The sequence below is a fragment of the Macaca mulatta genome, chromosome 3 (assembly GCF_049350105.2).
Source record: "Macaca mulatta isolate MMU2019108-1 chromosome 3, T2T-MMU8v2.0, whole genome shotgun sequence".
NCBI classification, from domain to species: Eukaryota; Metazoa; Chordata; class Mammalia; order Primates; family Cercopithecidae; genus Macaca; species Macaca mulatta.
This window is the reverse complement of record NC_133408.1, coordinates 161,978,343-162,005,249: the sequence shown is the minus strand read 5'-3', so window position 1 is coordinate 162,005,249 and position 26,907 is coordinate 161,978,343. Positions and strand designations below refer to the sequence as shown.

General features: G+C 38.3%; 1 pseudogene; it reads right to left on the bottom strand.

Moving 5' to 3' along the window:
• LOC100429781 (tetratricopeptide repeat protein 14-like) overlaps positions 1-26,907 on the bottom strand; it is a 66,035-nt pseudogene that overhangs the window by 4,594 nt on the left and 34,534 nt on the right.

The window sequence follows — 26,907 nt, the reverse complement described above, 5'->3', positions numbered from 1 at the left end:
ATGCCCTGAGCTTTTCCTTCATTCCCCAAACGCATGCTGTTATCCCTACACTGACTCCGTTTCCAGTAGTCATTAATTTGGGTGCTCAGATGACGTAAAAAGAAGACTAAAGCTGATTTGCCACACAGAATCTGAGCAATATTACTGATGACAACATGAACGAGGGTTTAAATATTCTTAGTTTAGCTCCAGAATGAATGTGCCGAGCAAATAATCATATCAGCAAGTGAAAATCCCTCCACCTTCTTATCATTGTTTGTTTCACCCCTGGCTGGGACTTGCTATTGTTGGGATGCCTCTCCTGTCTTGCTCTCTTCACGAACTTGTAAGCACTCAGCTCCCTGGTGCTCTCTGCTTAAGCAGAGGGATCTAGTCTTTGCTAGACATCTTACTGCTTTAGTCTACTCTCTCATGTAATTGTGCTCCCAGCACCCACCTCATCATAATACTCTCAATCAGTAGATCAGATTATCAAACTTACTTCCATATTTTACAGGAAAAAGGTGAAGACCAAATATTATATTTGAAGACTAAAGGGACTGTGTATGTTTACTATATACAAAAATAACAGAAGACTGGACGCAGTGGCTCATGCCTATAATCCCACAACTTTGGGAGACTGAGGCAGGTGGATCACCTGAGGTCAGGAGTTTGAGACTAGCCTGGCCAATAAGGTGAAAACCCATCTCTACTAGAAATACAAAAATTAGCTGGGTGTGGTGGCATACACCTGTAGTCCCATACTCAGGAGGCTGAGGCATGAGAATGGCTTCAAACTGGGAGGTGGAGGTTGTAGTTAGCCAAGATTGCACCACTGCACTCCAGTCTGGGTGATGGGGTGAGACTCTTTCAATAATAATAATAATGATAATAATAATAATAGTAATAATAATAATAGTAGAAGACAAAGAGAAGGCTGTGACATTGCTGTCAGAAGCACAGTGCAACAGTCAAGAGGGACTTAGACTGCCTAGGTTTAGGTCTCAATACCTCCACTCATTGGCAGTGAGACCTTGGGGGAAGTTACTTAACTCTTTAATTCTCAAAGTTATCATCTATAAAGAATAATACCTAACTATTGGGGATGATGTAAGGATGAAAAACAATCCTATAGGTAAAATGCTTACTAACTATAGTGCTTGGCATATTTTTTTAAGTGCCCAATAAACATATTAGTTAGTTTTCTTTCTTTTTCTTTTTTTTGTTCAAGTTAGATACGTTTTAAGGTCTGTTTAGCAGCCCTCTTCCTTCATCTGAGAGGGCACATGACTTTGGCACGTGATTCAGGCTCAGTCAATCAGAGTGTCCCATACTGGGCCAAAGTGATTAATTTAGGTTGGGCAAGTGACTAAGGGGCTCCATTACTCTGGATCTTTTCTTTTCCCTATTAACCAATGTAGTTGATTAATACAGTTTTTTATCATTAATAAGTTACTTAGTATATGTCATAGTGATGAATAATTAGCTTATATTTTTATAGAAAATTCTGGTAAATAAGAGTAAAGTAATGTATCACATTTTATAGGTTAAAACGACAGAATGGAAAAGCAGGTCCAGGATTAAGTGAACCTTAGTTTCTTAAGAAACTATAATTATGTGAATTTATATAATTCCTTTTGTTTTGTTTTTTAAGCTGGTTTGAGTCAGATTTCTGACTCTTACTAACAGAAGAGTCCTGACCGATATTAATAAATAGTAGTTGTAGTTTATGTCTGGAGACATTCTTTGATGGGCACTGGGAACAGTGCCCAGAGAAGCTTAATCACAGAGTTGGGTGAAAATAAGCTGAGGGACAGATTTGAGTTTTTAATAAAACCAGATAAGCTGACAAGTTTGGACACTTCAAATTGAAATTGATAGTGTTTTCCTCGGGATTTTAATAACTTTCACAAATCAGGTATAGCAAATATCAAATGTCAGGATGCCAGGATAATTAATAATAGAGGTAAGACATTGCAACTCCTTCCTTTTATTGGAGAAGAGCTGCTCCTTGCCCCTCTTCCCTTGCTGCAGGCCTCAGATATTATGGGAAAGTGTCCTCTTTGATACAACATGAAATTAATCATTTTAGTGTTCCCCAGTGTTCCTGACAAAAGTTTTAAAAATTCTGTCTCACAATTAACTATAATGTAGTGTTTGACAGTTCCTTGATTTTGGATCTTGTTCATTTTCTTTTTGCATCTAAAGTTTTAAAGAAAAATATGACTTCTAATTCCAGTTTTTAAAAATTCAGTGGTAAAGCAGTTTGACTGATGAACTGATTGACTTGCGTGAAGAATTTTAAACCTTCTAATTTTATTAATATCGTCTTTCACCCACTGGTAATCATCTTCATCTAATCTTAGCTTTTAGTACTTCGTTCTGAAAACAGTCCTTGCGGGATATCTGATGTCTTGATGATCATGAGACTGGTCAGTGACGTTTAGCAATTGTGACTTTACCCTTTACCAAGTTTTCTGTTTCAGTCACACCCATGTGGTTTCATTGGTCATTCCAATATCTAGTTCATTCATGTTTTTTCTCTAGGACAGAAACTTGCCTGTATTAGAAAATGCTATGAGCAGCAGTGGGCTGTGGGCTCCTCACTGCCTTTTGAATACATAATTTTTTTAAAATAAAAAGATTGTGTAATTTAAAGGTCACATTATAATGACTCACTTTAGTCTTTAATATGACCAGTGTTCAGAGATGGTGTTAGCAGTGAGATCTGGATAAAAAAGATACACAATTCTGTTTTTCATCTCTCCCCTTGGCAACACTTCCTGAGAACAGTGTGAACGAAATTCCAAGAGTAAATAGCCAATAGCATAATACACTTTCCAACATGCTGTGAACCAGTGAGTGAAGAAAATTAGAGCTCCAATGGTTTCCTATGAAGGATTTAATAAATTATTTTCTAGTACAAAAATGAGGTTGAAATAGCTGTCATTGCATTTTTTATACTTGTACCAGGTTCAGAACTATAATAAAAATCTAAAATTATGATGGTATTCACATTTACAGAATACATTTAAATATGACTAAATATAATTTTAATTATAATTAAACATGTATTGAATAGTTACTATTTTGCTATTTTATGGAACTGTTACATTTCTTCATTTGCTTTTCTCCTCTACAGATACCCACATATTTATCATGCCCCACAACTAAATACAAGTTTTAAAAAATTGTTCTGCAAATGCACACACGTTTATTTTTATTTTTTAACTTTTTATTTTGAAACAATTACCGATACACAGTAAGCTGTGCCACAAAATACACAGAGGTACTGTGCACCCTTCACCCAGCTTCCACCAGTGGTAACATCTTGCATAACTAAGGTACACTATCAAAATCAAGAAATTGACATTGGTGCCTTCCACATAGCTAATTCTGATTTGACCAGTTTTACAAGCACTCTTTGTGTGCTATAGTTTGTTACAGGTTTGTAATGCTTTCCAACCAATGAAAGCTCCTTGTTTTATCTAGGCAAATACTCTAGTCTTTTTTTTTATTTATAGCTCTTTCATGACTTCCTTACAAAGAGTTTCCCCACCCCCAAATTATAACAGTATATTTTCAATATTTTCTTTTAGTATCTTAGTTCCTTGAGAGATTACTTTTGTGTATAGTGTGAAGCAGAATCTAATTTAGTTTTTTTCCCCAAAATGTATCATCGGGTTGTGATCACACTATTTATTGAATAGTCAATCCTTTCCTACTGATTAGAATGCCACTTTTATCATATACATGCAACTTTTTTTATTCTGTATTTTGTTATATTTTTCTTTTTGTCAATGACTGCATCAATACTATGCAACTTAGATGTAATTTTCAAAAGTGTATAATTATTGTACTTTTAGCAAGAAAATCACACTCATGCAAGACAACAGAGCACAGATAATTTCCTCTTTCTTTAAATTCAAGTGTGCTCTTGTGCTGGGCCCTAACTCAAAAGCTTCTGGACACCATGCAGGTATCATAAATGTATGATAAAGTCAGTGGTAAGTCAATGAAGATTGGTTTTTATCGTAAACAGGTGATTACATGATGCTCCTGAAAGCATGTCAATTCAATATTTTAACATATTTTTCTGTCCAAACAGGTCTGTGGTCTCTAAATATCCACCTCCAGTCTAGTGGAAATAATTCTGTATTAGAATCAAACAACTCCTCAAGCATCATCATATATTAACCATGAAACTTTGAGAAAATTACTTAACCCTCTGAACCTCTGTTTCCTCTTTCAAAGAAATAAATAACAATAATTACCCACAAGATTGGACTAATTATCACATGAAGTAATATGCATTACAATACTGAGTATAGTGCCTTACACATGACTTTTACTCAAGGATGTTAGTGTAATTTAAACAGCAACTTATTAAGGGAAAGCAATGTATCTTTTGATCTAGATAAAGGTCACTTTTAATACACTAAATCGAGGAGGCTAGAAAATGGATGGATAAGGTTTCTCCAGACCACAGTGATTTCAGAGAAGAGTAATAGAAAATTTTGTCACAGAGAAACAAACGTCTGTCCTTGAGACATGTCCCATGTAACACAAGGAATTTCGCAACCTTATTTTTGCCTTATCACTACAACTATATTATAGATTATAAATATCAACAGTATCTGAGTTCTTTATTTGGCCCAAATAAATTAATGTTTCTATTGCTACCAGTTTTTCTTCTTCCTTGAATTACAAATGCCACAATTAACAGAAACATCTGTCTGGGAGCACTGTACGTGCTCAGTCACATTCTGTTGTTCTCCACCACCCCCGAACATCCAGATGATATGTAAAATATGCAGTCCATGGTTTATTACAAAAATCCAAATGTCCACATATTGGGAAGCATTGATTTGTATTACTGTGAAGCCAAAATATTTAGATTCAAGGGTGGGGATTTTCTCCTTTATTCTTGCTCAGAAATGCACAAACTAAACCATAGTCTAGATCCCAAGTCCCATAGAAGCCAATTAGCTTACATATTCAGATGTTTTCAACAGAATTATTTATATATGTACAAAAGCACAACACAGGATAATGAATCAACTTTTGTGTTCATATGGACTTTGATTTGACTTTTATTTTGTACACTCACTAAACATGGAATCTGTCAATTTACCATAGCTCTTTGAGACTCATTAATCTCATCTACAAGATGGAGAGAATCAACTCTGCCGTGGCCAGGAGACACGAGGGGCATATCAAAACACTGTGATTTCCATGTAACACCTGAGAAGAACTGGGAGGAGGAGGTTTTCCTTACAAGAAGGACTGGAGAATAGATATGGCAACTAGGAGAATTAAGGCAACCACTAATTTATGTCTCTTACACCCTGTGGCCCAGCAATTTCACTTTTAGGACTTTGCCCACAGACATATACTCATGTGTATAAACAAAAGCTTATGCAGTGATGATCACTGCAGTCTTGTTGTTAAAAAGCTTTCTAAACTAAATCCAATGTCCATATATTGGATATTGGTGAATTAAATCATGGAAAAACCATTCAATGAACTGCTGTGCTGCAGCTAATGAAAAGAGTGAGGTAAGTGTGTGTGTGTGTATATATATACACATATATGTGTGTGTGTATATATATAGTGGATAGAGCAATGTCCAAAGATATAAAGTTAAGCCAATAATTTGCAGAAGAATATTATATTATAATCCCATTTGTATAAAATGTGTATCCATATCAATCTATCAACAGTAGTATTTACTAGGAAGAGAAAGTTACCTGGGAATTTCACTATATTATCCATTTTAGAGATGATGGATTTCATCACAATGAGGATGCATATTTTTGACATAAGGAAATATAAATATTTAACCTAAAAAGTCACATTTTTTCCAACCAATGAAGATGAGAAAGCCATTGCAGGACTTTGAACAACAGAGTGATATATCACATTTAACAGGATCACTGTGGTAGCAGTGTTGACAATGGATGAGGGAAGCAAGGTGGTAGGTGGTAGCAGCAAGACCAGTTATGACACCATTGAAATAACCAAAGCAAGAAGTGATTGTGGCTTAGACTGTAGTTATAGTAGAGGGAGTGGAGTGAAGTGACATGTACTGTACATGTTTGAAGACAGTCAATGAGCTCTGCTAGTGGATTGGATCTGCAATGTGAGAAAAACAGAGGAGTCAGGGACAATTACAAATATTTTTGGTCTGCTTGCTTGTTTTTTGTTTGTTTCTAAGATGAAGTCTTGTGCTGTTGCCCAGGCTGCCGTGCAGTGGCACGATCTCGCTCTCACTGCAACCTCTGCCTCTTGGGCTCAAACGATTCACCTGCCTTAGCCTCCCGGTATCAGAGATTACAGGCATCTGCCACAATGCCCAGCTAATGGTCTGCTCACTTGGAAGAAAGAAGTAGTCTCACAAGGTTCTTGTCTTGCCTTCCATTGTATTATACTCTTCTGGTTTTCCTCCTTCTCTTGTGCATGTACTTTTTGAATGGTAGTATGTGCAAACACTGGTTATGATGCACAATCAGCCAGCATATACAATTTGGGTTTCAATATGTAAATTCCCTTCAGAGGGAAGAGGAAAGAGGAAGCCTGAACCAGGAACAACTGCATCTTGAAGGCTTAATACCTTCAAGCGAAGACCACACTAATATGAAAATTATAGAACATGGCAAGACTAGAAAACTCACCAAGGGCAGAAACATCAGAGTGAACTCTCAGAGTAGATTGTCCAAGAAAATAGATGGTTGCAGTAAACTTTAGGTATTCTCCAACCTGAAATCTTGTGACTGGAGCATATTTGCATTACTTTCTTTTCTTTATACTGCAAGTTTCCTAGAATTTGCTGTGACTCATGTATTTGAATAGTTTTCCTTTGGTTTACACAATTTCAAGTTCAAACACCCATTGATGTTATTACATACAATACACTTTCAGTCATCACTTTAGAACTGTAATCTTCATTTACGCACATAATTTGTTTCTTCAGTTACAAACATGTGGTGCAATATGTCGGTTTTTATCATTGACTGGGGAATTAGGGTTTGTATTTACGTGATTAAAGTATTCAATTTTTGAGTAACTTCTGTAACTTAAATATTTACTGTGCACCAGTCTCAGTTTCAATGGAAAATCAACTTTAAAAGGTGAAATTTGGTGCCATCTAGTGTCATCGTTGTGAATTGCAGCATAAGCACAATTGTGAGGAAAATAATTTTTTTTTAACTGAAATATTTTAATATTAATTTTTAGTTTAAATTGATTTAAAAATATTCAATTTCCATATAATTGTATGTGAAATTCAGTTTTATAATAACATCTTTACAAGTCTAGGTAGTGTAGTGACTGGGATTCAATTTCCAGTCCAAATTTCACTAATACCAGTAATGAGTGCCTGCTATGTAAGAAATCACAGTACAAAGTAATTTACACAGTACAAAGTAGTTTACCTCAAAACAATGCTGAGAAACCAATATAATGCCCAATTTCAACAATGATGAATCTGATGTTCTGTGTAGCTAAACTACTTCACAGCGTTATCATTGCTATTAAACTTCAAAACAAGAATTAGAACTACATTTTCTGATTCCAAATAAATGTACAATCATTTTCAATGGTAATGAAAATCTATTTTGATGAAACTATAGATGAAGATATATTAGTGAACAATTTTTGTAAACTTTAAATTCTCCATCTTCAATACCTCTGGTGGATGCAACTAGCATTAGTAAAATAAATGAATGAATTTAACACCAACATGAGCCTTATAAGCCAAATTGGTATAGGAATTCCAAAATAGTAAATGCAGTTTCTCTTTCTTTTTTTAAAAATTTATTTATTATTATTATACTTTAAGTTGTAGGGTACATGTGCATAATGTGCAGGTTTGTTACATATGTATACTTGTGCCATGTTGGTGTGCTGCACCCATCAACTCGTCATTTACATCAGGTATAACTCCCAATGCAATCCCTCCCCCCTCCCCCCTCCCCATGATAGGCCCCGGTGTGTGATGTTCCCCTTCCTGAGTCCAAGTGATCTCATTGTTCAGTTCCCACCTATGAGTGAGAACATGCAGTGTTTGGTTTTCTGTTCTTGTGATAGTTTGCTAAGAATGATGGTTTCCAGCTGCATCCACGTCCCTACAAAGGACACAAACTCATCCTTTTTGAGGGCTGCATAGTATTCCATGGTGTATATGTGCCACATTTTCTTAATCCAATCTGTCACTGATGGACATTTGGGTTGATTCCAAGTCTTTGCTATTGTGAATAGTGCCGCAATAAACATACGTGTGCATGTGTCTTTATAGCAGCATAATTTATAATCCTTTGGGTATAGGAAAATAATTTCAAATTGAAACTAACTACAATTCGCAGAAATACCAATGATGATTTTAAAATAGTATAAATTTGGAATTAAATTTAACTGCAACATGAGATAATATAATATAAAAAATGGAATTAAGAGAATTGAAACATGTTCTGGAATTGTTTTATTTACAAAATGGGAATATGTTACCTACATGGTAGACAAGAGCTAGAAAATTTTTATTTTTATAAGGTCTAAATACCAAACACATAGTATACTTGACATCTACTACATTAGACATATGTTATCTTTATATTACACCATGTTAAATAATATCTGTATGTATTGCAAAGAAATTAATATTTGGTTCAACTTATAGGGCATTACACAAGTCTGAACTTTTGAAAGTCATTCACAGGACAAAATATAGGGCACATTTCCCAAGGTGCTAAAATTAAGAATGAAAATCTCTACTAAGTATAGACTTTTGGTCTTCTCACAGAAGTTTTTGGTCATTCAGGTGCAGTAACAATGGTATGTATTTAAAACACTTAATTGAATATGAGATATTCTGTTAGCAAGACTACTTGGTCATAACTTGGGTTAGTTAGGATATAGATTTGGCTGTTGAAAGAGACCCTGTAATAACTGTGGTTTAAATGAAATCGATAAATAGTTATCTTTCATGTTAAAGCCTGGGCAGGCAATTCAGAACTGTGAGACCCACAAAATTATCTGGGACCCAGGCTCCTTCTACTTGTGGTTCTGGGGCCTTGAACATGTAGCTTCTATCTCATGTTCCATGATGACTGCTCTATTCCTCTTCTCATCCACAGCTTTATCTGCACTTACCATCCTTAAAACCATATGAGGCAAATGGGCAGAGGAGGGTGCTCAGAGCTGATTTTATGGTTCACATCTTACTCTGCCCCTAAAATTTGTGCCTCTTTTCTTTTTTTTTTCTATTTTTTCTATTTTTTTTTTTTTTTTGAGACGGAATTTTGCTCTTTTGCATAAGCTGGAGTGCAATGGTGTGATATCAGCTCACAGCAACCTCCTCCTCCCGGGTTCAAGCCATTCTCCTGCCTCAGCATCCAGAGTAGCTGGGATTACAGGCATGCACCACCACGCCCAGCTAATTTTGTATTTTTAGTAGAGATGGGGTTTCTCCATGTTGGTTAGGCTGGTCTCGAACTCCGGACCTCAGATGATCCGCCCGCCTCGGCTTCCAAAAGTGCTGGGATTACAGGCGTGAGCCACCATGCCTGTCCAATTTGTGGCTCTTTTCTATGAACATTTCTACTCCTGATGGAATATTTGGTACAAAAATAACATTCATATATTCTTCTATCAATGAAACACACATACACTAATTTGTTTATGCCAATATTAAGAAGAAACATAAAATAATACATCTTATTTATTTAGTTATACATAGCAATATTAAGAAGGGAAGTAAATCAAAGCAATTTGTTCCATTAGACCAGTGACTGCAAAGCAGGGGTTCTTAACTTTGGCTATATATTATAATCACTTAGGGAGCTTAGAAACACTTGTACTTGAATCCAGCAATCCAAGTTTCTGATGTAATGGATCTAAGATGCAATTTGGTCTGCAGCAGTTTCCTCCCCAGGTGATTCTAAGTGCAGCAAGATTGAGAATCATTGCTGTAGATCGTGGTGCAGAACAGGGTCACCTGAGGAGCTTCTGAGCTTCATCTGTGCCCTCCCACACCCCCACTCCCCATTCCATTAGGCCACAATTAATCTGGAGTAGAGTCCAGGCATCAATACATTTTAAAAATTTCCCCAAGTGAATCTAATTGTATTTGGGGCAGAGAACCAGTGCTAAATATGAAAGAGAGTTTATGATTTTTGCTACCCTATGTTTTGGCCCTTATACTTAAATTTATATAGCTCTTCTGTTGAATTAAATGAACAATTTCTGGTATAGGAAAACTACAACTATATTGAAATTTAGCCCTCCTCATATGAGCATCTCATTAAAATTTCAAATTTCATCCAAGTTTAACTGGAATGCTAAAGTAATGTCAAAAATAAAATTATTATTTTACGCATTTGCGTTTAGATAGAATTTCCTAATATTTTCAATTGCTATGTATTTTTTAACAACTTGATTACATTTAAATGTATAAACTTTACTTTGTCATTCAAAGATCTCACAAAGAGACAATTTTATTGTTGGAAGGACGCCTCCACAGCCATAACCTTCTTTACTATTGCCAACACTTAGAATATTCTGGGTTGGACCAGGAGTCAATATTCTTTTTGCCACTCACATTTCCTCTCTACATATTCTTCTATATCAGATAGCCCAGATACAATATCATCTGACTGTTGCAAAGCCAGTTGTACTGTACTCAGAATCTTGATCCAACCAGGAGTTTAGCCATGAAGTTGTTCGCTCGTGTCATCTTTATACTCCAGACAGGATTATCTTGTATGTTTGCGGTTTGCAATTATACAAATAAGGTGAGTCATGGATTACTTGGAGCATTTTCAATTTTTGGTCTTTCAACTTCAGGCCTTTGTGCTCAAATTCCCTTGTACTGTAGCTCCAGCTCTATGTGATACCTAACGTGTGGAAGTGTGACTGATAAATGTGTGAGGACAGTCCTCTGAAGGGACCCACAAGGACGTGCTCCCTGCTAGTAACCTGAGTCAGGTAACTCCAACTGAGCCAAAAAACAAAAATTCAGATATATTTTTAGAAAACACTTACCAGAGCCTAAGATTTCTTTGTGCCTTAGATTTCCATGTTGGGGACCAAGGATTTCTTTTTCTGTTACAATAATTAAAATGAATCTCATTAGGGACTTTTGAATATTTGCATAAATTTGGATGGGTTCTTTAAGAAGTAGTTCAAATAAATCCTGTAGTACAGTGTGCAGAATGCATATCCCATTGGGGCACTATTAAATGATACCACAAGTTAGGGGAACACCTACCCCTCCTCTTCATGTTTTCATAGAAGGAAGGACATTTTCAACTATTACATTCCCAAGGAGAAAAAGCCCAGAAAAGAGATAGTTCCAGCTTTTCCCTGCCCTTTTGCTTTCTTCTTTGTACTGGAAGTAGATTGACTTATCTGATCACTTTCTTTGAAGAAGAAATTGAATATGGTTGGCTCTACTCCTTCTGTTCTCTCTCGCTCTCTCTCTCTCTTTTTTTTTTTTTTTTTCCAGATCCGACTTTGCACAAAGGAGTTGTGTCCCACTCCTCTCCACAGTGCAATGTACTGATATAGGCTCTGTCCTTAAATCCATGTCTGCCAAACTCAAGTGCTTCCCAGCGATTTTACCTTTTTTCTAGTCCATCCACACTCCTACTCTCCTAGATGAGTATTTCTTTATCTTCTCTGATCAAACTCCCTTCCCAAACCACGTTGTAGGCTGAAAACCTTGCTCCTTTCTTCACTGAGAAAATAGAATTAATCGGCAAAGAACTTCTACAGATTTCCCTTACCAAATCTACTAATCCATCTATACCTAAACACATATAACTGCCTTTCTTTCATTTACACAGAAACAGCCTACATTCCAATTCAAGACCTATCTACTTGTGCTCTAGATCCCATTTCATCTTTCCAAGGGCATTGCTTTAGCAGTTTTCCCCAATCTTTTGTTTCTTTTATTGATCGACTTAATCATTTATATCAGCTGATATACTTTATACATTTGTTTCTGCCCATATTTCATGTTGAATTGCAATCCCAGTGTTGGAAGTGGGGCCAGTCGGAGGTGATCATGGGGGCAGATTTCTTTTCTTTTCTTTTTTTTAATACTTTAAGTTCTAGGGTACATGTGCACAACTTGCAGGTTTGTTACATATGTATACATGTCCCATGTTGGTGTGCTGCACCCGTTAACTCGTCATTTTCATTAGTTATATCTCCTAATGCTATCCCTCCCCGCTCCCCCCACCACACAACAGGCCCCAGTGTGTGATGTTCCCCTTCCTGTGTCCAAGTGTTCTCATTGTTCAATTCCCACCTATGAGTGAGAACATGCAGTGTTTGGTTTTCTGTCCTTGTGATAGTTTGCTCAGAATGATGGTTTCCAGCTTCATCCATGTGCCAACAAAGGACATGAACTCATCCTTTTTTATGGCTGCATAGTATTCCACGGTGTATATGTGCCACATGTTCTTAATTCAGTCTGTCATGATGGACATTTGGGTTGGTTCCAAGTCTTTGCTATTGTGAATAGTGCCGCAATAAACGTACGTGTGCATATGTCTTTATAGCACCTTGATTTATAATCCTTTGGGCACATGCCCAGTAATGGGATAGCTGGGTCAAATGGTGTTTCTAGTTCTAGATCCTTGAGGAATCGCCACACTGTCTTCCACAATGGTTGAACTAGTTTACAGTCCCGCCAACAGTGTAAAAGTATTCCTATTTCTCCACATCCTCTCCAGCACCTGTTTTTTCCTGAGTTTTTAATGATCGCCATTCTAACTGGTGTGACATGGTATCTCATTGTGGTTTTGATTTGCATTTCCCTGATGACCAGTGAAGATGAGCATTTTTTCATGTGTCTGTTGGCTGCATAAATGTCTTCTTTTGAGAAGTGTCTGTTCATATCCTTTGCCCACTTTTTGATGGGTTGTTTGATTTTTTCTTGTAAATTTGTTTAAGTTATTTGTAGATTCTGGATATTAGCCCTTTGTCAGATGGGTAGATTGTAAAAATTTTCTCCCATTCTGTAGATTGCCTGTTCACTCTGATGGTAGTTTCTTTTGCTGTGCAGAAGCTCTTTAGTTTAATTAGATCCCATTTGTCAATTTTGGTTTTTGTCGCCATTGCTTTTGGTGTTTTAGTCATGAAGTCCTTGCCCATGCCTATGTCCTGAATGGCATTGCCTAGGTTTTATTCTAGGTTTTTTATGGTTTTATGTCTAACATTTAAGTCTTTAATCCATCTTGAATTAATTTTTGTATAAGGTGTAAGGAAGGGATCCGGTTTCAGCTTTCTACGTATGGCTAGCCAGTTTTCCCAGCACCATTTATTAAATAGGGAATCGTTTCCTCATTTCTTGTTTTTGTCAGGTTTGTCAAAGGTCAGATGGTTGTATATGTGTGGTATTATTCTAGGGCTCTATTCTGTTCCATTGTTTTATATCTCTGTTTTGGTATCAGTACCATGCTGTTTGGTTTACTGTAGCCTTATAGTATAGCTTGAAGTCAGGTAGCGTGATTCCTCCAGCTTTGTTCTTTTTGCTTAGGATTGTCTTGGCAATGCAGGCTCTTTTTTGGTTCCATATGAACTTTAAAGTAGTTTTTTCCAATGCTGTGGAGAAAGTCACTGGTAGTTTGATGGAGATGACATTGAATCTATAAATTACCTTGGGCAGTAAGGCCATTTTCACAATATTGAGTCTTCCTATCCATGAGCATGGAATGTTCTTCCATTTGTTGTGTCCTCTTTTATTTCATTGAGCAGTGGTTTGTAGCTCTCCTTGAACAGATCCTTCACATCCCTTGTAAGTTGGATTCCTAGGTATTTTATTCTCTTTGAAGCAATTGTGAATGGGAGTTCACTCATGATTTGGCTCTCTGTTTGTCTGTTATTGGTGAGTAGGAATGCTTGTGATTTTTGCACATTGATTTTATATCCTGAGCCTTTGCTGAAGTTCCTTACCAGCTTAAGGAGATTTGGGGCTGAGACAATGGGGTTTTCTAAATATATTATCATGTCATCTGCAAACAGGGACAATTTGACTGCCTCTTTTCCTAATTGAATACCCTTTATTTTTTCTCTTGCCTGATTGCCCTGGCCAGAACTTCCAATGCTGTTGAATAGGAGTGGTGAGAGAGGGCATCCACAGGGGCAGGTTTCTCATGAATGGTTTAGCATCATCCTGTTTGTGCTGTTCTTGTGATAGTGAAGTCTCATGAGATCTGGCCATTTAAAAGTGTGTGGCACCTCTCTCGACCCACTGGCTCTGTCACTTGCTCCTGCTTTTGCCATGTGATGTGCCTGGTCTCCCTTCACCTTCTGCCATGATTGTAAGTTTCTTGAGGCCTCCTTAGAAACCTAGGAGATGCCAGCACTATGCTTCCTGTACAGCCTATGGAACCATGAGCTGATTAAACTCCTTTTCTTGTAAATAACCCAGTCTCAGTTATTTCTTTATAGCAATGCAAGCATGGCCTAATACATCAGCATATAAACATACTGTAACATTTCCCATCTAAAAACAAAGGGGTTTTCTATCCCATATCTTCCACCAGCTTCTACCATTTCCCTGCTACACTTGACACTAGAATTTCTGAGAAAAGTGGACTGCATTTTTAGTCTCCACTTTCCTCTCCTCCCATTCTTTAATGAGTCAGCTCTAGTTAAGCTTTCACCTCCATCACTGTACTTAAAGTTTTCCTCTCAAAGTCAGAAGTGACCTCTCCATTGCTAAAATCAATGTCACATTTTTAGTCTTCATCTATCAGGATCATTTGACATAGCTATATACTGTTTTCTTTACCTTATTGGCTACTCCTTCTGATGAATCCTATTTGTTTTTCTAATTCTTTTTCTTCTTTCATTTTTTCATTCTTAGATTATTTTCTTTCTTTTTCTATATTCACTTCCTAGGTTCCTGCATCCATTTCCACAGCCTTGGCATTATCTATGATATTGGGGTGACTTCCCAGTTTTTTCTTTAGTTAAGTGCTCTTCACTGAAACCTCTAGACTTGTAAACCCAGGTGCTTACCTGACACCTCCATCTAGATGTCTAGTAGGTATTTTAAATATAACATTGCTACACATTTTAATTTTCTGCCTTAGACCCATTCAATTTCAGCCCTCTCACTCTCTAGTTTCTCAGTCTTCTAGTTTCTAGTTTCCAAATGACACCTTGAAGTCGTTTTTGACCTCTTTCTTTCTCTTGTACCCTAAATCCAATATGTTAGCAAATTCTGTTGGCTCCATATTTGGAATACATTATATCATGGTTCAATTAGAGAAGCAAAACCACCACAAGATCTATAGATCTAAGAGGATTTGTTGTAGGATCTATACATCTAAAGATTTGTTGTAGGATTTTGTAAAATCTACAAAAAAGAAAGATTTGTAAAAGGATTTGTTGTAGGGATTTGACTGTAATGAACAATTGTGGAGCTGATCCGGTTAGGCAGTTTCTGTAAGACTGTTTTCATTACATTTAATACTAAATCTTGAGTTCATAGTTCTGGTAGTTAGAAAGGGAAGATAGATATAAATATATCTATATATGAATATATTCAGAGATATCTCTATCTCTGTTCAGATATCTGAACTATCTGAACTATCTCTGTTCAGATATCTATTCTATCTGAACAAAGACAGAGATATTTCTGTCTGTATGTTTATCTATCTACCTATCTACCTACATGTAGATATTTAAATAGATCATTCTGTCCCATAGTCTTTTAAAAGAAAGTCTTTCTCCTGACTCTCCTAATGGAAAACTTACATGAAATAGAATTCTGAAAAATGTAATTCAACCTAGTCAAGTTGATAAGATACCACAGTCCAATTCTTGCTAACTTGGCATCTATACACATCTCCTTAAACCATACTTCATGTGAAATAACAATAACAAAGTCATATGTCTTCCTACTATGCTACAACTATCTCACATGCAACTGAAAAGCACACTAACCCTTTCCCCAGAAAAGACAACAAGTCCTTTTTTGTCTCTGGGTGTTATTCATTCTCCTCCTGGCTGGTTCACACTCCACTTTGATATCTTGTAACTTAAATACAGACAACCACAATTAACATATCTTATGTTAAATTATAAAGGATTAAAGAAGTAATAAAACAAAATATTTATATAAAAATAAGAAAAAACTCATAACTATGACAGTTCTCATTTCTACAACTGGTCACATAGCACAGCCAGTATTTATAGTTATAAATTGTAAGCTTCCTTAGGCCTCTCTAGAAGCCGAGCAGATGCCAGCATTATGCTTCCTGAACAGCCTACAGAACCATGAGCTGATTAAGCCTCTTTTCTTATAAATAACCCAGTCTCAGGTATTTCCATACCTTCTTCCATGGTCCTTTCTCTATTTCCTTTTCCCTAACCAAGTCCTTCAACTGGTCATGATGTTTTTCCTGGGTGGGATGGTCCTAACTTTTACTCTTGAGAGGTCTGAATCCTTAACAGTTCTGTTTAAATTGGATTGCTGCAGTTTTCCATGGACTTTGCTCTCAGGAATGTACTAAGAGGTGTCACAGAGCATCTTCTGTATTCCAACAAACTTCCTATTTGTCTCATTATATAAAGCAACCTCAATTCCTCTCTTTTCACCAGAATAACTGACTTTTAGCAGTACAGTCACCCTCTCTTTCACCTGTTGATTCAGTGTCATGCAGAGCTGAAAGTGTTGAGAGTCAGTCTCAACTCCCTGTTTAATGGATTGTTTTATATCCTAGTAGAGGCATTACATCCATTGGAACAAAGACCGCTGGGCCAGCTAAACCTAAAGTCATGGGGGCAGGAAGCAAAAGTTTTGCTCATGGATCACTAAGGCCATTAGTGAGAGGAGACAGTTCCATTTTCACCTCTTGATTCTTGGACCCACAAATTCTGTCTATGAGAGAAACAGCATCATATAATTGTTGTTGATTTAGGGTGCTACTGAATCCTGGAGAACAGAGCTTACAATATGTTACTTAGCTCACACAGTAACTGAGTCTTCAAAAGATCATTTTACCACTCTAACAAGCCAAGTGCTTCAGAATAAAGGGGAACACGGTAAGATTCATGAATTCCATAAGCATGAGTTAATTGCTATACTTCCATTTGCTATGAAATAAATTCCTTGGCTCATTGTGATACTGTGTAGTCAGAGGTGATGCTGGGTAGAATACAGGAAATCCATGAATTGTAGTTTTGACAGAAACATTGCAGAAAGGAAGGAAGATCTCTATCAGAATAAGTTTCTATTCTAGTAAGAATGCAGGGGAACATCAGCCACCTTGTAGCTCACATGTGGTTTCACTGCCTAGCTCATCTTCATAGTTGCTGGACCTGCAACTGCTCCCTTTCCTCTGCATATTCCTTTAGCTTTTTAAACTTGTATGCGGGTGTGCATGTTCAGAACACATCTTCCAAACATCTATATTATTGTGGTCAGAAGCAACAGGAGCTGTCAAGAGTTTTAGTCTTTCCTCATGGGTTCCATCTTGTACTTCGGGATCCAGCTTAATCTTGTTTGCCCTAATTTATATTTACTGTCCCTTCCCTAGTGACTGTCTTGTGGACTTCATACTCCAGCTTCAGCTATGAAGACAACAATCTGATAGAGACTGTGAATGGCTGCTCTCATAATTATATAAGATCAAATTCCTATAACAAGTGTCTTGATAGATAGATAGATAGATAGATAGATAGATAGATAGATATTCAAACAGACAGATAAATAGATACATAGTTAGATGTATATATAGATACATACCACCTAATGGATCTGCTTCTCTGAATCCTGATAATAGAATTGCATACCGAGAGTGGTTCCAGAGAACAGAATCTCAAGGATGAGTTATCTGAATTGGTTTTGGGTTTTCTAGCATTGGCTCTCTGATCTGGTTAGATTTAAAGGCACTGAAGACCATATCTCCATTGGTAAAGGGAGCACTAGTAGTTCATGGCATGTGGTAGTTCATGGCAAAAAAAGTTTCTCAAATTATCTCCTTTAGATACCTGCAATCAAATGCTTATAAAAGGCATTTCATGTCTTCAAGTATTTGCTGCCAGTAGAATATTTTAGTGAAAATGAGCAAGATAGAGTTGGTTGGTTGCTTCTAAAAACACCTAAGAACTTAGGGAACTAAAATTATAAGCTCAGAGCTTTAAATTCTTAGCTCACATTGTCAAAAGGGACCTGGAATCTTCTATGTCTACTCTGAAATAAACCATTATATTCTGTAGGCGAAGGGTTGAAATTTATGAAATGAAAGAAAAAAGTCTCACCCTGTGGGTGGGTGACTTACAATGTCAACTGAATGCCCAGCCACACAGGGCCCCTTTGTTAAAGTTATGGCATTGACTGGAAGGAATGGCATTCTCAAAAACTGGAATCAAGACATATGGGCAGATTCTGATGAAGCTGGTGTCTTGAACCTGTTAAATTACACCAAGCCTTCTTCACCAGAAGAAACAGCCCTGCCACCTGTTCCTCAGGAAGTTAGTCTCACTTTGCCTGAAACACCTGCAATGGTTTCCCCTGAAGTAGTCACCTTCTAAGATATTGCTGATCTTCTTCAGGACCCTCCCACAAAAACTCTGCTTTCCTCCAGATCTGCAGCCAAACTCAAGTCTTAGCAGACTCAAGAACTCCTCACTACTTAGAATGTGACCTCCCTGAGTGCAGTGACTTTGAGTTGTTCACTGTTGAATCCTCAGCACCTAAAACAATATCTGGCCCATAGTTGACATTCAATAAATATTTACTGAGTGAATAATGAGTGTCTCTGCAGGAAAGACATACAGTTGTCCATTACTGCCTGTAGGAAAATTCAGTATGGAGCAAACTGTTAGAAAATCTATTGAGGCTAAACATTTAAGCCACATCTTTCATTCTAGCTTTTACCAATAAAGTTCATGCTTTAATCTCTATCAGATTCCTGCATCTATTGGGGTAGGAAAAAGAGGAGCGTTATTTATTAGCCCCCTAAAGACACAATCACATTTTCCAGAAAAATAAAATAAAGTATTTCATTACATTTTTTAATTCTTATTTTCAATTTTTGTGGGTATAGAGTATATGTATATGTTTACGAGGTACATGAGATGTTTTGATATAGGCATGCAATGTGAAATAAGCACATTATGGGGAATAGGTTATCCATCCCCTAAGCATTTATCCTTTAAGTTATAATAGACCCAATTATACTCTTTAGGTTATTTTAAAATGTATGATTAAATTATTATTGACTATAGTCACTCTATTGTGCTATCAAATAGTGTGTCTTATTCATTCTTTCTATACATTTTTGTACCCATTAGCCATTCCCACTTCCCTTTCAGCCCCCCCTGCACTACCCTTCCCAGTATCTGGTAACCATCCTTTCACTTTCTCTGTTCGTGAGTTCAATTGTTTTGAATTTTGGATCCCACAAATAAGTGAGAACATGACCTACGATGTTTTTCTTTCTGTGCCTGGCTTATTTCACTTGGCATAATGATCTCCAGTTCCATCCATGTTGTTGCAAATGACTGAATCATATTCTTTTTTGTGGCTGAATAGTACTCTATTGTGTATATGTACATTTTCTTTATTCATTCATCTGTTGATGGAAACTTTGGTTGCTTCCAAATCTCAGCTATTGTAAATATGGGAGTTCAGATATCTCCTTGACATACTGATTTGGTTTTTTTGGGGAATGCACCCAATAGTGGGATTGCTGAATCATATGGTTGTCCTATTTTTAGTTTTTGGGGGAATCTCCAAACTGTTCTCCATAGTGGTTGTACTAATTTATATTCCTGCCAACAGTCTACCAGGGTTCCCTTTACTTCACATCCTTGCTAGCATTTGTTACTATCTGCCTTTTGAATATAAGCCATTTTAATTGGAATGAGATGGTATCTCATTGTAGTTTTGATTTGCATTTCTCTGATGATCAGTGACATTGAGCATCTTTTCATATGTCTGTTTGCTATTTGTATGTCTTCCTTTGAGAAATGTCTATTTAAATCTTTTGCTCATTTTTGATTATATTATTATATGTTTTTCCTGTTGAGTTGTTTGAGCTCCTTGCATATTCTGGTTATTAGTCCCTTGTCAGATGCGTAGTTTGCAAATATTTTCTCACATTCTATGGTTTGTCTTTTCACTTTGTCCCTTGTTTTGTTTGTTGTGCAGAAGCTTTTTTAACTTGATGTGATCCCATTGGTCAATTTTTGCTTTGGTTGCCTGCGCTTGTAGGATAAAACTCAGGAAATCCTTGCCCAGACTAATGTCCTGGAGATTTTCTCCAATGTTTTCTTGTAGTAGATTCATAGTTTGAAGTTTTAGATTTAAGTCTTTAATCCATTTTGATTTGATTTTTGTATATGGTGAGAGATAGGGGTCTAGTTTCATCCTTTTTTTTATATGGATATCCAGTTTTTCCAGCACCATTTATGAAGAGACTGTCTTTTCCCCAGTGTGTGTTCTTAGCATGTTTGTCAAAAAATGAGTTCACTGTAGGTGTGTGGATTTGCTTCTGTGTTCTTTGTTCTGTTCCATTGGTCTATGTGTCTGTTTTTATGCCAGTACCATGCTGTTTTATTACCATAACTATGTAGTATAATATGAAGTCGATAAAGTGATTCCTTTGGTTTTGTCCTTTTTGCTTAGAATAGATATGGCTATTCTGGGTCTCTTGTGGTTCAATGTGAAATTTAGGATAGTTTTTTTCTATTCCTGTGAAGAATGTTGTGATGATTAATACTGAGTGTCAATTTGATTGGTTTGGAGAATGCAAAGTATTGATCCTGAATGTGTCTGTGAGGGTGTTGCCAAAGGAGATTAACATTTGAGTTGGTGGACCGGGAAAGGCAGACCCACTCTTAATCTGGGTGGGCACAATCTAATCAGCTGCTAACATGGCCAGAATAAAAGCTGGCAGAAGAATATGAAAAGACTAGACCAGCTTAGACTCCCAGCCTGCATCTTTCTCTGTGCTGGATGCTTCCTGCCTTTGAATATCAGACTCCACATTCTTCAGCTTTGGGACTTGGATTGGCTTCATTGCTCCTCAGCTCATAGATGGCCTGTTGTGGTACCTTGTGATTGTGAGTTAAAACACACACACACATATGTGTGTGTGTGTGTGTGTGTGTGTGTATTCTATTAGTTCTGTCCCTCTAGAGAACCATGACTAAATACAGATTTTGGTGTCAAGAGTCTTTCTAGAGGAACAGAGTATTAAGAATGAAGTTCTTTGTTGGTTTGGCATTTCTGGAGTTGGCTGCTTTATATGATTAGACCTAAAAATGCTAAAGACTCTAGTTCTAATAGTACGGAGAACACTGATAGTCCTTAGTGTGAACAGTTTAAAGAGTCATGCAAAATAAATGCATCTGACATGCCCAATTCACCACTCATGAGAGGCAAGGAGTTTAGTGACTCTACACATAATACCTTTGACTATATGTGGAGAACGAAGGAACATAATGATGTTGGTTGGTTGCTTGCTTCTAAGTTCACTGGACAAAGTAATGAAAGAAAATTATGAACTCAGGGATTCTAACTCCCAGTTTCAGAAGCAAATACTGAGCCTCAAATCTGCTAATCTTGCCCTGAGTGAGAGTTTTATCTCCTGTAGAGAAAGAGCTAAAATTGTGGAAAATCAGACACATGCTTTTATCATACTAGTGGCTGACCCGCAATGAAAGGTGCATGCACAGCCTCACCAGGTGTCTACTGTTAAAGTGAGGTCATTGATTGAAAAAGAATAGAACCCTGCAACTTGGAATGGGGATATATGGGAGGACCCTGATGAAGTTGAGGACACTGAGCTTGTAAACTCTGATGAAACTTTTAGCCAGAAGAAACAGCTTCCCCATCCCCAGTAGTGGCAATATCACCTCCCCGACCCATGCTGCCTTCAGCTTTTTCACCATTGTCTGAGGAGATAAACCCTGTGCTGCCTGAGACAACAGCGATGTCCTCCCCTGACACAGTTTCCAGGCAAGATAATGTTGATTCTCCTCAGGAGCCACCCCCAACACCTCCTTTTTCTTCTAGATCTATAACTCGACTGAAGTCCCAGTGGGCTTCTAGAGTTGAGGTTCAGAGTATGACCCATGAGGAGGTGGACTACACTTGCAAAGAACTGCTTGAGTTTTCTGATTTATATAAGCAGAAATCTGGAGAATGGACATGGGAATGGATATTAAGGGTGTGGGATAAAGGTGGAAGGAACACAGAGTTGGATCAGGCTGAATTTATAGATTTGGGCCCACTAAGTAGGGACTCTGCATTTAATGTTGTAGCTCAGGGAGTTAAAAAAAGGTTGTAATAGTTTATTTGCTTGGTTAGCTGAAATATGGATTAAAAGATGGCCTACTGTGAGCAAGCTGGAAATGATTTTTCTTGGTTTACGTAGAGGAAGGAATCCAAAGGCTTAGGAATATTGGGATGCTAGAGTAGATTAGTCACTTTAGACCTATTTATCCCAGCTGGGAGGGTCCAGAAGATACAATCTTGACCAGTGCTTTGTTTTTTAATTTGTTTTTATTTTTTATTTTTTTTTAAGATGGAGTATTGCTCTGTTGCCCAGGCTGGAGCGCAATGGCACAATCTCGGCTCACTGCAAGCTCCGCCTCCTGGGTTCATGCCATTCTCCTGCCTCAGCCTTCCAAGCAGCCGGTACTGCAGGCACCTGCCACCACACCCAGCTAATTTTTTTGTATTTTTAGTAGAGACTGGGTTTCACCATGGTAGCCAGAATGGTCTCGATCTCCTGACCTCATGATCCACCCACCTTGGCCGCCCAAGACCATTGCTTTGTGAAATAGATTTGTGAGGGAAGCACCCACATCTTTGAAGAGCTCTGTGATTGCTCTTCTCTGCATTCCAGATCTAACAGTGGGAACCACAGTCACTCAACTACAAAATTTACATGCAATGGGAATAATTGGATCCCAAGTTGGCAGGGCCCAAGTGGAGGTACTCAACCATCAAAGGTAAGGTGGGTATAGCCACTGTAATAGACAGCACAGGCAGAGCAGCAATCAGAATAGTCTGACTCATGTAGAGCTTTGGCATTGGCTAATTAATTACAATGTTCCCAGAAGTGAAATTGACAGGAAGCCTACTGCATTCCTACTTAATTTATATAAGCAGAAAACTTCCAGGTAGAGTGGACAAAAGACTAATTTGAATTGTAAAAACAGAGCATCATGGCCCCTCAATCAATTTCCAGAGTTGAGCCAGTTTACAGACCCAGAATCCCTCTAATGAACAGGAGGCCAGGTCCCCTTGAGGAAGGACCCCACTACACTACTGACAATTTATGCTGTTAATCTTTCTCCCACCCTTTCCCAAGGAGATGTCTAGCCTTTTCCCAGGGTAGCTGTGTACTGGAGAAAGGGAAATGACAAGTCATTTCAGGGACTACTAGACACTGGCTCTGAGCTGACATTGATTCCAGGGAACCTAAAAAGTCATTGTGGGCCTCCAGTTAAAGCAGAGACTTACAGAGGTCAGATAATTATGGCGTTTTGCTCAGGTCTGACTTACAGTGGGTCCAGTGGTCCCTGGACTCATCTTGTGGTCATTTCCCCAGTGCCAGAATGCATAATTCTCATAGACATACTTAGCAGCTGGCAGAACCCCCAAATTGGCTCGCTGATTGGAGGGCTACTATGGTGGGAAAGGTCAAATGAAAATGATTAGTGCTACCTCTACTTAGACAAATAGTAACTAAAAAAAAATATCGCATCCCTGGAGGGATTGTGGAGACTAGTGCCACCATGAAGGACTTGCAAGATACAGGGGTGTTGATTCCCACTACATCCGCATTCAACTCTCCTATTTGGCCTGTGAAGAAGACATATGGATCTTGGAAAATGACAGTGCATTATCATAAGCTTAACCAAGTAATAACTCTAATTGCAGCTGCTGTACCAGATGTTGTTTAATTGCTTGAGCAAATTAACACATCTCCTGGTACCTGGTATGCAGTCATTGATTTGGCAGTGCCTTTTTCCCCATTCCTGTCCATAAGGCCCACCAGAAGTAATTTGCCATCAGCTGGCGAGGCCAGCAATTTATCTTTACTGTTCTACCTCAGGGGTATATCAACTCTCCAGTTTTGTGTCATAATCTTGATTACTTTTTGCTTCCATAAGATACCACATTACATTGATGACATTATGTTGATTGGATCCAGTGAGCAAGAAGTAGCAAACACACTGAACTTATTGAAGACATCTGTGTGCCAGAGAATGAGAAATAAATCCATAAATGTGACTAACATTTAGGGACCTTCTACCTCAGTAAAATTTCTAGGATTTCAGATATTCCTTCTACAGGTGAAGGATAAGTTGCTGCTTTTGGCTCCTCCTACAACCAAGAAAGAGTGATAATACCTAGTGAGCCTATTTGGATTTTGGAGGCAACACATTCCTCATTTTGGTGTGTTACTCCTGCCCATTTATTGAGTGACACGAAAGGCTGCCAGTTTTGAGTAGGGTCCAGAAGAAGAGAAGGCTCTTCAACAGGTCCAAGCTGCTGTGCAAGCTGCTCTGCCACTTGGGCCATATGACCCAGCAGGTCCAGTGGTTCTTCACGTGTCAGTGGCAAAGAGGGATGCTGTTTGGAGCCTCTGGCAGGCCTTCATAGGTTTATCACAGTGCTGTAGGATTTTGGAGCAAGGTTCTGCCATCTTCTGCAGATACCTATTCCCCTTTTGGGAGGCAGATCTTGGCGTGTTACTGGGCTTTGATGAAAACTGAACATTTGACTATGGGTCATCAAGCCACCATGTGACCTGAACTGCCTATCATGAACTGGGTGCTTTCTGACCCACCTAGTCATAAAGTGAGCAATGAACAGCAGTATTCCATCATCAAATGGAAGTGAATATACATGATCGGGCTTGAGCAGGTCTTGAAGGCAGAAGTAAGTTACACGAGAAAGTGGCTCAAATGCCCATGGTCTTCACTCCTGCCACCTTGCCTTCTCTCACAGTCTGCACCAGTGGCCTCTTAGGGAGTTTCCTATGATCAGCTGAGAGAAGAAGAAAAGACTACAGCCTGGTTCACAGATGGTTCTGCATGATATGCAGGCACCACCCCAAAGTAGACAACTGCAGCACTGCAACCCCTTTCTAGGACATCCCTGAAGGACAGCGGTGAAGGGAAATCTTCCCAGTGGGCAGAACTTTGAGCAATGCATCTAGTTGTGCACTTTGCATGGAGGGAGAAATGGCCAGATATGCGATTCTATAATGATTCATGGCCTGTAGCCAATGGTTTGGCTGGATGGTTAGGGATTTGGAAGAAGTATAATTGGAAAATTGGTGACAAAGAAATACGGGGAATAGGTATGTGGGTGGAACTCTCTGAGTGGTCAAAAACTGTGAAGATATTTATATTTCATGTGAGTGCTCACCAAGGGTGACCTCAGCAGAGGAGTGTTTGCTAATCAAATGGATAGAATGACTCATTCTGTGGACACCACTCAGCCTCTTTCCCCAGCCGCCGCAGTCATCACCCAACGGGCCCATGAACAAAGTGGCCATGGTAGCAGAGACAGAGGTTTCACATGAGCTCAGCAATCTGGACTTCCACTCACCAAGGCTGACCTGGCTACAGTCACTGCTGAGTGCCCAATTTGCCACAGCAGAGAGCAACACTGAGCCCTCCATATGGCACCATTGCTCTGGGTGATCAGTCAGCTACTTGGTGGTGGCAGGTTGATTATATTGGACCTCTTCCATCATGGAAAGGGCAGAGGTTTGTCCTCACTGGAACAGACACTTACTCCAGATATAGGTTTTCCTATCCTGCATTTAGTGCTTCAGCCAAGACTACCATCTGCAGACTCACAGAATGCCTTATTCACCCTCATGGTATTTCACACAGCATTGCCTCTGACCAAGACACTCACTTTATGGCTAAGGAAGTGTGGCAGTGAGCTCATGCTCATGGAGTTCACTGGTCTTACCATGCTCCCCATCGTCCAGAAGCAGGTGGATTGATAGAATGGTTGAATGGCCTTTTGAGGTCACAATTACAACACCAACTAGGTGACAATACATTGCAGGACTGGGGCAAAGTTCACCAGAAGGGTGTGTGTGCTCTGAATCAGTGTCCAATATATGGCACTGTTTCTCCTGTAGCCAGTTTTCACCAGTCCAGGAATCAAGGGGTGGAAGTGGAAATGGCACCACTCAGCATCACCCCTAGTGATCCACTAGCAAAATTTTTGCTTCCTGTTCCCATGACATTATGATTTGCTGGCCTGGAGGTATTAATTCCAGAGGGAGGAACACTGCCACCAAGAGACACAATAACAATTCCATTAAACTGGATGTTAAGATTGCCACCTGGACACTTTGGGCTCCTTCTACCTTTAAGCCAACATGCTAAGAAGGGAGTTACAGTGTTGGCTGGGGTGATTGATCTGAACTATCAAGATGAAATCAGTCTACTGCTCCACAATGGAAGTAAGGAAGAGTGTATGTGTAATACAGGAGATGCTTTCGGGCATCTCTTATTATTACTATGCCCTGTGATGAAGGTCAATGGAAAACTATAATAGTCCAATACAGGCAGGACTACAAATGGTCCAGACCTTTCAGGAATGAAGCTTTGGGTCACTCCACTAGGGAAAAAAAACCACAACCTGCTGAGGTGCTTGCTGAAGGCAAAGGGAATACAGAATAGTTAGTAGAAGAAGGTACTTATCAATACCAACTTACAACCACATGACCAGTTGCAGAAATGAGGACTGTAATTTTCATGAGTATTTCCTCCTTCTTTTGTTAAGAACATGTTTGTGTATGTATACACTTGTACTAAGAAAATATCTTCATTTTATTTCCTTTTTCCTTTAACATGTGACATAATATTTATTGACTTCATATCAGCATTTAAGTGTTGTTAGCTTTATGTAATAGCATTTGG